The sequence below is a fragment of the Petromyzon marinus genome, chromosome 12 (genome assembly GCF_048934315.1).
Source record: "Petromyzon marinus isolate PM22_M1 ecotype Great Lakes invasive population chromosome 12, UKy_Petmar_22M1.pri1.0, whole genome shotgun sequence".
Lineage (NCBI taxonomy): Eukaryota > Metazoa > Chordata > Hyperoartia > Petromyzontiformes > Petromyzontidae > Petromyzon > Petromyzon marinus.
The window spans coordinates 4,811,333-4,823,450 of NC_133678.1; positions in this window are offsets into that span (position 1 = coordinate 4,811,333).

The following is a 12,118-nucleotide window of genomic DNA, read 5'->3' on the forward strand; positions in this document are numbered from 1 at the left end:
CCTTGCACGGCGGTTATACCAACATTGTTTGTTAATTCTCAAAGTTTCAGGGAAAATTTAGTGCAGACCCAAACTTAATCTGATGGATGTCTGCATAGCCATTAGTGACCGTGCGGAGACCATCAAGCTCGGCGCTCTGAACTCCATGCCACCCGTCCATCTCGCTATCATCGTGAAAACAAAAAAAATCTGAACATTTACTGTATTGTCCAGATTGTGAGACACTCCGACAAGTAGGACGCACCCCGAAACGTGTGGCTCGGTATCAATAAAGTTAGAACAAATGTGGTCTCACACGCGCACACGGCTGCGACACGTTGACTCTGGATGTGTTTTGTGCACAGCCAACGGCAGCTGGCTCATGAACACGAGTGGCAATACGGGACGCACCAAACGCAGCCAACAGGCCACGTGATCTCATCTCAGATGTGTCTGTTTACAAGCACAGGTCGGAGTGGGCCAGCTGCAGAGCTCAGGGGTCGCAGGTGCTCGAGTCAGAAGGAATGAGGATCAAAGCCCTTTCAAGTTGAGAGAGAAAGCGCAGCACAGCGGAGCCACGCAGCGCTTTGACAAGTCGCCGTTGTCTTCAAGCGATAACATGGTTTTGTTTTTGTAATGTCATGAAGGTGCGAACATACATACCGTATATTTAAAGCAACTACCTTCGATGTATGTGAGGATTTGGAATCCAGCATTTTAATTGATTATACGTATATTTTAGTGCCAGCAGAACACCGTGAAAAATACCGGCTTGCTTGTGAGAAACGTGTTTTGTTTGTTTTTGGAGTGTCTTTAGCAAGGGTGAACGTGCGTTTGGCGCCGTCTCGCCAGCTCAGCTGTGTACATCGATGAAGGCTTTAGCTTACGCAGAGCTTCATTCGTGTGCTGCGTTTGGCTAGCAAGGAATAACGCACGGAGACCATCTCTCACCGCCTCAACAGCAGTGCGATAATCATGATGATGATGATCATTCGAAACATTATTGTAATTTTGCCGTCCGTCAATCGGCGTTTCTAGAAAGCAATCACAACCAAAACAATTCCTTGAACGTTGTTGTCCATTCTGCTCGTCAAGTACCCCCCCCCCCCCCACCTGATCAACTTGGAATGTTTTCCTGATTTATTTGAGTGTATTGTTCATCATTACGACAATGTTTGGCTTCTCGATTCAGAAGCACAATTGTAAACATTTTGGATTTATTTCAATTACAGCTGAGGCAATTAGTCAATTCAGTTTGTTAATCGATGCAGAAACGACTCCTGTTTTTGTGCTCAACTACCTGAAGGTCGGCAACCCCCGATACCACACCCAGCATGACGTGGATGATGATGATGATGCTGCCAATGACGTCACGTCAAGTGGTAATCACGGGAAGAGAAGGGACATTTGTTTTTTTTACCAATTATTTTACTTGTAAGCCAACAAGCAGAGTAGGTCAACCGACAATTATACTCGTCAGGGTAGTCGATTACTTCAGAATCAGAATATTGATTTATACTGGAAGAATCCGATGAACTTTCAATCTCTTTCTCGGAGATGTCCAGTGAAATAAATAATCGGATAGCCCGGCTCTAAACATCAAGAGTACAACGATGATGATTAATTCAGCTGCACGATATCGTCTTCAATGACAATCCTGTGTCAGTTGGCAGTCAAAAACACATTGATGGCACGGACACACTTTTCTTGGCAGTTTGGCCTTGACACTGGTACACGATGCTTTCATTCGCCGTGGAATTAGCAGGCCTTTCTTTATATTTAAAGGGCAGCAGGTAGTGCGTGAATCTTCAACATCCCCTGTGAGCGATGGCATAGCAGGGGGTCAAACCCATCCCACCCGTGTTGCAGAAGCGTATTCTCTTTTATGCAACCAAAAAAATATTCAAAGAAGCCTAACGCCACCACGGCTGTCTTATTTTAAGTTCATTGTACGAAAATAAAGTCAATGAAATGGCAAACAGCTGGGGGAAATAAAAAAAATCTATTATTGAGCCAACTTACCGGATAATTCCATGAATAAATAACGCGAAAACATTTCAATCGTGTACATATTTTATGGCCTTTGACATTAAAATTACTTTGACACTATGGATCGCTTCTCTCTTTTTTTCCCCATCAAATTTCTCTCATTGGTTAAAAGTGACGAAACGTTTTCTGGCTGGCTCCCTTTGCGCGGCGCTCACGTAGGAATTAGGGGAGGAACAACTTACCGGCTCTACATGCTGATGAAACGGTTAAGAAGGGATCGCTGATAGTAACCCGCGTTTCAAAACAGATTCATTTGATTCAATTTGGTAGTTTTCCATTACGACAAAAAAAACCACACACACAGCGCCGCATGTTAAATGACGTAAACGCAATGGACATTGGCCATTACCGAGGCGGAACACTTCGTCACTTTGCATGCAAAACTAATTCCTTTGATTGCTCAGAGTGGCAAGGTATGAATGATGGTCTGCTGTTACAAATGTGCTTTAAGTCAAAGGCTGATCTGATCGTGACCCAACAGAGCAAACGCTTATCTTTCGTGGACGCCGGCTGCGTTATAGCAAGATTACTCGTTTGGTCATAACACAAGAATAAATCAGATGTCGTATTTGTAGAGAAAACAACAGCAGCACAAAACAAATCAACGTTATTTGTTAATATACAATAATGGGAATGTAAGCGCAAACAAGGGAGGAAATTACAAACGTTTCCAGCCGGTGTGCGCGGTGATTTTCCAATGACGGTTGTGAGTGGCTGCTCAGGGTTTATATTTCTACACATTAGGTTTTGAAAAGCGAAATAGGCATCGATGCACGTGTCCACGTTCATTCTAGGAAACGTTAAAGTTTCAACGACGGTAATCTTTTATTATAAAAACCCGGCGTTCCGTGTGTCCGTCAACTGATTTATAAGATCCTTGCAGAAGGCCTGAATCTAAAAGTTATAGAAAGTGAACCCCCCGCAACCCCCCCCCCCCACCCAGATGTGGGGGTAAAAAGTTGATCCAACAGGTTTACAACAATTGTCGACTTAAAGCTTTCGTGACTGCAGGAATTCATATTCTTGTGGGTCTTTCGGTAAAGTCACGTAGATAGGAAGACGACCGCTTGTGTTGCGATTTAAACGTCGCAGTTTTCTGTTACTTTTGATAATTTTCTTTGAACCTTTCTACGTGACTTTACCGAAAGCCCAAAGAATAACAATTTTCGACTCCCACCCAAAAAAGACATTTCTTTTGAAGGCATTTATGCCTACACACCCTACACACTATAGAGTATGTAGTGTCTACTGCACACCCTATATACAATAGTCAGTAGTGTCTACTACACACCCTACATACAATAGAGCCAGTAGTATCTACTGCACACCCTACATACAATAGAGTCAGTAGTATCTACTACACACCCTACACACTATAGAGTCAGTAGTATCTACTACACACCCTACACACTATAGAGTCAGTAGTGTCTACTACACACCCTACACACTATAGAGTCAGTAGTGTCTACTACATATCCTACATACAATAGAGTCAGTAGTGTCTACTATACACCCTACATACAATAGAGTCAGTAGTGTCTACTACACACCCTACATACAATAGAGTCAGTAGTATCTACTACACACCCTATATACAATAGAGTCAGTAGTATCTACTACACACCCTACACACTATAGTAGTGTCTACTACACACCCTACATACAATAGTCAGTAGTATCTACTACACACCCTACATACAATAGTCAGTAGTATCTACTACACACCCTACATACAATAGTCAGTAGTATCTACTACACACCCTACACACTATAGAGTCAGTAGTGTCTACTACACACCCTACATACAATAGAGTCAGTAGTATCTACTACACACCCTACACACTATAGAGTCAGTAGTATCTACTACACACCCTACACACTATAGAGTCAGTAGTGTCTACTACACACCCTACATACAATAGCGTCAGTAGTGTCTACTACACACCCTACATACAATAGAGTCAGTAGTATCTACTACTCACCCTACACACAATAAAATCTGGAGTATTTGCACACGTTGGGGGGGGGGGATAAGAGGACATCAGTGGGGGCGAGGCGCGGAGATGCCCTCCACAGGAGCTTGTGATTTAAAAGGCAGGCAATATCTATGGCTCGGGGAATTTCTCCTGCTACTCTGTGGACCTTTGATAGGTTGCTTTCTTTGCTGTTGGAGCCTCTGGCATTAACACTGAAAGTTTCGAAGTCATAATCATGGTCTCACGCGACTTGGGCAAATTGCAGAGGCCCACGGTTATGAAACACCCTGGTCGTAAATGTCACACTTGTTTCCTTCAACTCACGATTAGCATTTTTATTCACACCTCTGTGACAGATCTTAACTCCTACTACTCCTACTGCACTAATTGCAGTGCTGTATGCTTTAACTATGACTGAAATTATGTCATTACGGCTGACAGTAATAATTACCACATTTAAATGCAATAGCAAATAACTAATAAGTGTGCAGTCTGAATTTACAACTATCTGCAGTGATGATTACCATTTGCATTTTACCTGGTTCACGTGTTTTGTTTTTATTGTAAATCTTCAAATCACAATGTTTAATGTTCTAGAAATATTCAATTTCAAAGTGTCGCACCATGTCCAATCACTCTCTTTTAGACAATAACTGCCTAAAACTGTCTCTATTTCTTCGAACTGTTATACTACTTTACAAATAAGTTACGCCCCAAATTTCCTGTCTGGCTGCTGGCTGGGCTACTTTCTGTCTCAGAAATACAACTATGCTGTTAAATCTTGACTTAAAGCTTTCGTGGCCGCGAGTCGTTGCCATGAAAACTCGCTGGGTAACTGACTACACATAATTTTTCATCGTAACAAATAAATATTGAATTGAAGTGAAACGGCAGAGGAATAAGTTCGGAAGATATTTAATAATAACTAGCAGGAAGTATCCGGCTTTGCCGGGGGGGAAAACATGTATCAAAACGTGTACTCTTCTAAAACGCAAACATAACATATACATACATAAATGCTCATACTAAAACTGTTTCCTTAGCCCGTGCTGCTGACGAACTGTGCAGTCATTGGCTTGTCTTGATGCAATCTGCTCAGGAGTTTCCTCTGCCCGTGTTGCTGCAGTAACTGTGCAATCTTTGCCTTGTCTTGATGTACCCTGATCTGGAGTTTCCTCTGCCCGTGTTGCTGCAGTGACTGTGCAGTCTTTGGCTTGTCTTGATGTACCCTGATCTAGAGTTTCCTCTGCCCGTCCTGCAGCAATAACTGTGCAATCTTTGGCTTGTCTTGATGTACCCTGATCTGGAATTTCCTCTGCCCGTGCTGTTGCTGAAACTGTGCATTTCAGGCTTGTCTAGATGCACGCCGTTCAGGAGTTTATTCAGCGCTTGCTGCTGAGGTGCGTTCGTTTGTTTGCTGTTGAGACGAAATTTTCCTTGTTTAGATTGGACTAAGGGGGAAAAAAACATCAAGTGTTCATCCGGGGGCTAAGTTTATTGTACGGTCTACTTTTTGTAAAATTTTAACCCAATAGTTTGTCCTTTAAAAGTGTTACCAGGATGGCAAAAATAACAAAGACAAAGATCCCTCGTATAGCCTGAATAGACTGTTGGGGCAAGTGATCTTAGCGAGCAGCACCTATAAAGGCCGGCACGGCACACGATGGGGTAGGTGGCCAGCACCACGCCCGGCCGCCTTTGTCTCCCCAGTGGCGATGTTTACACACCAGGCACTCATTTGAGGCTGACTCGACTAAGGGAGGCCCAGGACCAGTTCAGATAATATTCACTGGTATTGGCCGTGAGCGGGGAATTAAACTCTGGTCGGCGGGTTCAAGTGCAGCACGCTAATCGCTACACTACCGCTCCCCACTGACAGACCGACTAAACATGCTCTTTATAGATAAGATGTATTGCGACACCCATGAGGTGAGAATAACGAATACAGATGACTGACAGGTTAACTTAAAATTGCTCTTAACTTTTCAAAGTCCTATTAATGTAATTATTTCACCAGAATACTCTTGAACGACTGATGATATATAATTTTGTTAACTCGCAATACATGTATGATAGCTTATTACTTTTAGTGCTCCAAATGCACGATTGTGAGAAGAGTATGAAAATGATAGCTGTTTATTATTTCCCATTGCAGAGCAACGGGCAACCCCAACTCCAGCGGAGGGGTTGTTAACAATGCATCGAGTCGTGTTGATTATATTTGTAGTGGAGTACGAAGGTGCGTTGTGGAAACAGCGTGATTACATAATCACACAGACAGTACGGGTTATCTTGGGTCAGCCTGTAGCGAAGGCGAATACAGTGCAGGTTATGTTGGGGCAATTAAGCTGGGAGAGCCGTGGACGGCTGTGGTGGGTTGGTGCTGTTGCCGGGGCTGGAGAGGCGTCTGGAAGTCTGGAGGAGAAACAGGTGTACGGTCACGCGGAGTGCCGTTGGGACGCGGGTTAATGAATTGGGGGTGTAATGAGAGCGGGGATAAGAGCGGGAGTCGGAGTCAACAGAGGGGAGTTGAGTTGAAGAGCGGAGATCTAGGAGATGGGTTGAAGTTGGAGAGCTTGGGAGAGTTGGACTTGGGAGCTGGACGAGGCAAGACGTGGAGTTTGGAGGAGAGTTTGGAGATAGAGTGGGAAACAGCGTAGCGATAGCGGAGCTGAAGAGAATAGCCCGCAGCGGAGAGAGCGTAGTGATAGCGGAGCTGAAGAGAAGCAGCTAGCAGTGGAGAGAGCGTAGTGATAGCGGAGCTGAAGACGAGAATAGCCCGCAGTGGAGAGAGCGTAGCGATAGCGGAGCTGAAGAGAAGCAGCTAGCAGTGGAGAGAGCGTAGTGATAGCGGAGCTGAACAGAGACGAAGCAATTAGCAGTGGAGCGAGCATAGTGTCGGAGATAGCGGTGAATAAAGACGAAGCATTTACATTATGAGACCTAAGATATAGTAATAGGTTTTACCCTTTTAACTGGCACAAAAAAACTGACACCTTTATTCAAGGCATCATGTGCCTTGTGTTGTGGTTATTGCAAACATGATGCCTTGAATAAAGGTGTCAGTTTTTTTGTGCCAGTTAAAAGGGTAAAACCTATTACTAGAGACGAAGAAGTTAGCAGTGGAGAGAACATAGCGACGGTGATAGCGGAGAGCGGAGACGAAGACGTTAGCGGCGGAGTAAGCGAAGTAATCGTGGGAAGTGGAGAGACAAAGGTGGCGAGCGAGTCGAGTGAATCACGGCGGGCGAGCCGTGGCGACCAGGATACTGTGGAATGTGGAGGACATGCTGAGAGTTGTAAATAAAGCGGTGTTCGAAGAAAGACAGAAGTTGTCCGAGTGAAATTGAACACTACATATTTATTAAGCCTGGAATGGTGTTGTGTAGGAGTGATTATGGTTTACACTTGCTTGTTGTGTAATGGGTTCACGTGGCCTATGTAGCCAATAGTGGCCACTGTATCCACCACGATGTCACTACAACAAGTATTGAACTGGGGGGTTTGGGGTATGTGGTGGATAACAGTGACTCTGGGTTACCACGATATAATTTTTCACAATACCATATTTCACAATATGACGATTACCAGGATATCAGTTCCCCTTAACTCTGTAATTGCATTTTCACTTGTTTATCAGCTTGTTATTGTGCTTTCATGGAATTCAAGGTACAAAAACGTTTGCTTATTGTTTTTTAACAGCAGTTCACTCAACGCAAACCTGACATAGGTCGTCTAAACGTTGCAACTTTACAATCTGAAATGCGTATAATGCATATTTTGCAAGAAAATATAACCAGCATATCGTCACTTTAATATATTTGTAAACAGTACGAAGCTTTGTTTTAGAATGGTTATAATTATGAACATTAATTGTAGCTGTATACTTCACGTGTTTTTTGGGTCTTTTGGTAAAGCCACATAGATAGAAAATCACCTCGTTTGGAGCGCAACACAAGCAATCACCTGATGACGATGCCTTGTGTTACGATCGAAACGTCGTGATATTTGTATTTTTTTTCTATCTACGTGGCTTTACCGAAAGACCCAAAGAATATGAATTCCTGCAGTCACGAAAGCTTTAAGTCAAGATTTATCCTTCACATGCTTTAAGGGGCCGTCCATAAATGACGTCACGCACCTAGGGGGGTTACAAATGTGACGTCACATCAAAATGCGCAACTTTATATACATATAGACAACAATTCATACTTAATTAAATAGACTTTTTAATAAATGTTTTCTCGTACAACATCAGAGTGCAACGCCACATTAAATACGCACTACAATGACAATAGTTTAAAGCGATTTGAAGCATGTTTTACATTTTGGGGGGGGGGGGCAGAGCTTTGTGACGTCATATTTGAAGGGGGGGGGTCTGACTTTTTGTGACGCCGTGTGACGAAGGGGGGGGGGTAAAAAAATCGTCCAAAATCGCGTGACGTCATTTATGGACGGCCCCTAAAACAATATTTTAAACAATTCAATGAGCAATTAATAAGCACCATATCAACGAAATACAGCAATGCAAATGACATTTTTTTTCGTGGATATCGCAGTGTCGCCCTCATCGAGGCAACCCTCGTTCGCGACTTGCAAGCCTTTGCTTGTGTCGCCGTTGTCCTTTCATGCCACAGCAATGGTGAGACATCTTGGCAAGAGGCGAGAAGAGCATCGTTTGGTGCCTGATGCTCCAGCGCGACCATGCGACCCACAGGAGTCGGTGCAGCCAGCGGACCGCGTCTGTCATGTTGAAGCGTGACCTTCTGAGGGTGCGTGACCTCTGAGGGTGCGCACATGAGAGTAAGGAAGAGACTGGCTTCCGTAACATGTGAGATCTTCACTATCGCCCTGCACATCACATGTATCACGCACCCTGAATAACTGATCAAATATATGGTTGGTTAATTAAATCAATGTTTTATAAAAAAAAAACTCGCTTGCTCTTAGGGGCCGTCCATAAATGACGTCACGCACCTACGGGGGTCAGACATTTGTGACGATGTGTGACCGGGGGGGGGGGGGGGGTGAATAAATATAGACAACACGTTCTACTTATCTTCTTTGGTTCTTTCGGTAAAGTCACGTAGAATGAGAATAAAATAATAAATTAATAAAATAAAATAACACAATAAAATTCTCACGACGTTTCGGCCACAACACAAGCGGCCTTCTTCGTCATCCCGACGGGTCTGTTCCTTTCACCTGATGCTCTAGTAACCGTTCGGTGTTCTGTGGTCTTCTGTAGAATTGTCACGAGGCTAAATAGATTTTGCAAGACTTCAAATGAGTTTTCTCTTCCTTTTTGAAGACGCAACTGATTGCGACTTCGGCGCCTCACTTCTGTTGTAAAACATTGAGGAAATAGGTCCAGAGGCACTGGCGGAGCCAGTGGGGAGGGGGGGGGGGTGGTGGCACGTGCCCCCCCCAATGATCCGTTCAAAATCCTTAATTTCGATCGAATCATTGGGGTTTATTAGTAATGCATCGGCATTTTGCGACCCCCACTGCCACTGTGTAGCATATTATTACGTGGCCAGGGACTCTACGAGATGATAGGACAATAGTCCGAGTCCATAATTGGCAATAAGTAACGGCAAAGCAGTTATAAGTGACTCAGAATTGTGCGCAGTTGCGTCTACAGTCCACGACTTCCCTGAAGACATCAACACCTTCAGCGAGCGCGATGCCGATCACACAACGCGGTTCGAATTCGACCCTCGATCGATGGCTGTGCCATCGCCGCACACGCGTCGATAAAAAGCAAGGGACAAGTCCTTACTAACAACTTCTATCATTTTTCATTGCTGGAGGGGGACATCCTAATTGGTACATTTGGTTGAGTCCTGATCGAACCCAGTGACACGGGAATCCTAACTGCGCGCCAGACTTCCAGATATAACAACCTCGTCACAATCTGTGCTCTGTTATCAGAAATCACGAAAGGGAATGATGGACAAAGGCAGAGTTATATCAGCTGCACACACATGCAAATTAGTACTCAACGAGGGCGGTGATGTGGCCTCCGTTCGAAACACGTTCATCACTTACTGCAGAGTGTTCGTGGTGCGGATCCACAGGCCGCCCCGGTAATTACCGCGCTGTCTGCTTCAAAGTGAACGGTAAAGATCCCGTGACGTCTTTCGCAAGCGTGGGCCATTACGTTCCACCGGCGTCACGGTTCATTTGTTTTACTCGTTTGTGCTTATTCACTACAGTACAAAGAAATAATGGCTTAATTTACGCACATTAACGCCGCATCTGATCGCGTGTTCAACAAGTTCGCTAAACAATTCGAGAAATCTGTCAGAAGCGTTACAACAGCGGACAGAATGTGTGTGTGTGTATACCCAGGAGGGTTATTGAAGGCCGGACCTAGATCAAAGTGAACGTTTGAAATAAGTTATTACAGTGCAGTCCTGTACTTAAACGTTGCCTTTTTACGATTGTTGTATGTTCTAGACAATCTTTAAGACATACTACACACGTGTAAAATGTGTACGTAAACAAATTGGCACGCAGCACAGTTAAGGAAAATGTAATGCTGCTGTTGGGTGTTCTCCTGCTGGAATGTTTGACACACACACACAACTACCCGGTCATCATGGGGGGGGATGTTGGGGCTAACTGGGAATAAAATAATAACACTCACGATCGTGCATTATGCAATAGCGTGTACACACCAGTACAGCATACAATGTGTGTGTGTGTGCTTACATTGCCTGGATTGTGAGTCCACAAACAGTCTCATAACCAATCTAGATTTGAAGTTTTCGTGACTGCAGGGATCCATACTCTTTGGTTCTTTCGGTAAAGTCACGTAGGTAGAAAATAAAATAAATTAAATCACTAGTCTCATAACCATCTTCATCATCAGCAACAATGATTTGCACCTCCGATTATCACGGTTGGCTTTCGTACGGTGCTAAAGAAGTTCAAAATAAAACGCGCATAATCCAATGTTGGTTGCAGGCATCCCCGGGTTCTGATATAACAGTGCCCGTGCGGCTCCAATTGACAACCACCCGCCACAAGTAAACATGCCAACGTTGCGGCGACGTTGGCATGCGGTTTGAACCGTTGGACTAACGTTGGCCCAACGTTGCATGTTTACTTGTCCACCTCTCTCTCCCTACCACCCCCGCTGAGAGTGCTGACTGATGGGTGAGTAGAGGCTGTAATGTGGCACCGTGAAGGGCACAGTTACGTTCTTTAAGTGTCAAAATCTTAAACCCCCCACTCCTCGTTTAATAAGAGACAGACGATCTGATTACCGGGATGTGCACGCGTGCTGTACTGTGCATTCAAATACAAAAAAAAAACACATATCCTCATACAATTCACCCCCTTTAAAAAAACAGATTATATAGTGTGTGGATATGCACACACACACTACACGAACACAGCGTGTATAGTAGTGTCTCACACAATAGTGGAGTAATAGTAATAGTGGAGTGACTTATGCAGCCAGCTATGGCTCTAGCGTTTGGTGATACATGTTGTTTGTCGTTTATTGTGAAAATTCGGTCAGAGTTCCTATGGTCACTGTTACATTGCTTTTATGGCTTTATTTTGGTGATTTCGAAAACGTTTTTTTTGTTTGGACATGTTTGTTTTGTTGTAGTACGGAGTTAGACTGATGGCCTTAATCTAAGCTTTCTTGTGGTTGTTGTTGTTGTTTGACTTGCATCCCACTGGGATTTTTGCACACAGCGTTGGTGTACGGTGCTTTTTATGGAATATTTTGCTGTTTTTTTTCATGGATTTTCTGTTTGCACAGTCACATAGTCACTTTAAGCTGTTTTCTTGTTTATGTTTTGTTGTTGCGGTTGCACCCGATTCAAGAGCCAAATGGCTCACAGGGCTATACCAAATAAATAAATGGAACTGAAATGTACACACATAATATATGTACACACGTAATATATGTACACACATAAAAAGGCAAAGATCCCCCGTGTGGACCTAAACAGACTGTTGGGGCAAGTGATGTTGGCGGGCAGCACATGCGAAGGCCGGAACGGCACACGAGGGGGTGGGCAACAACACCACGCCCGGCCGCCTTTGTCTCCCCCAGTGTCGATGTTTATTACACACCGAACACGATACAACTG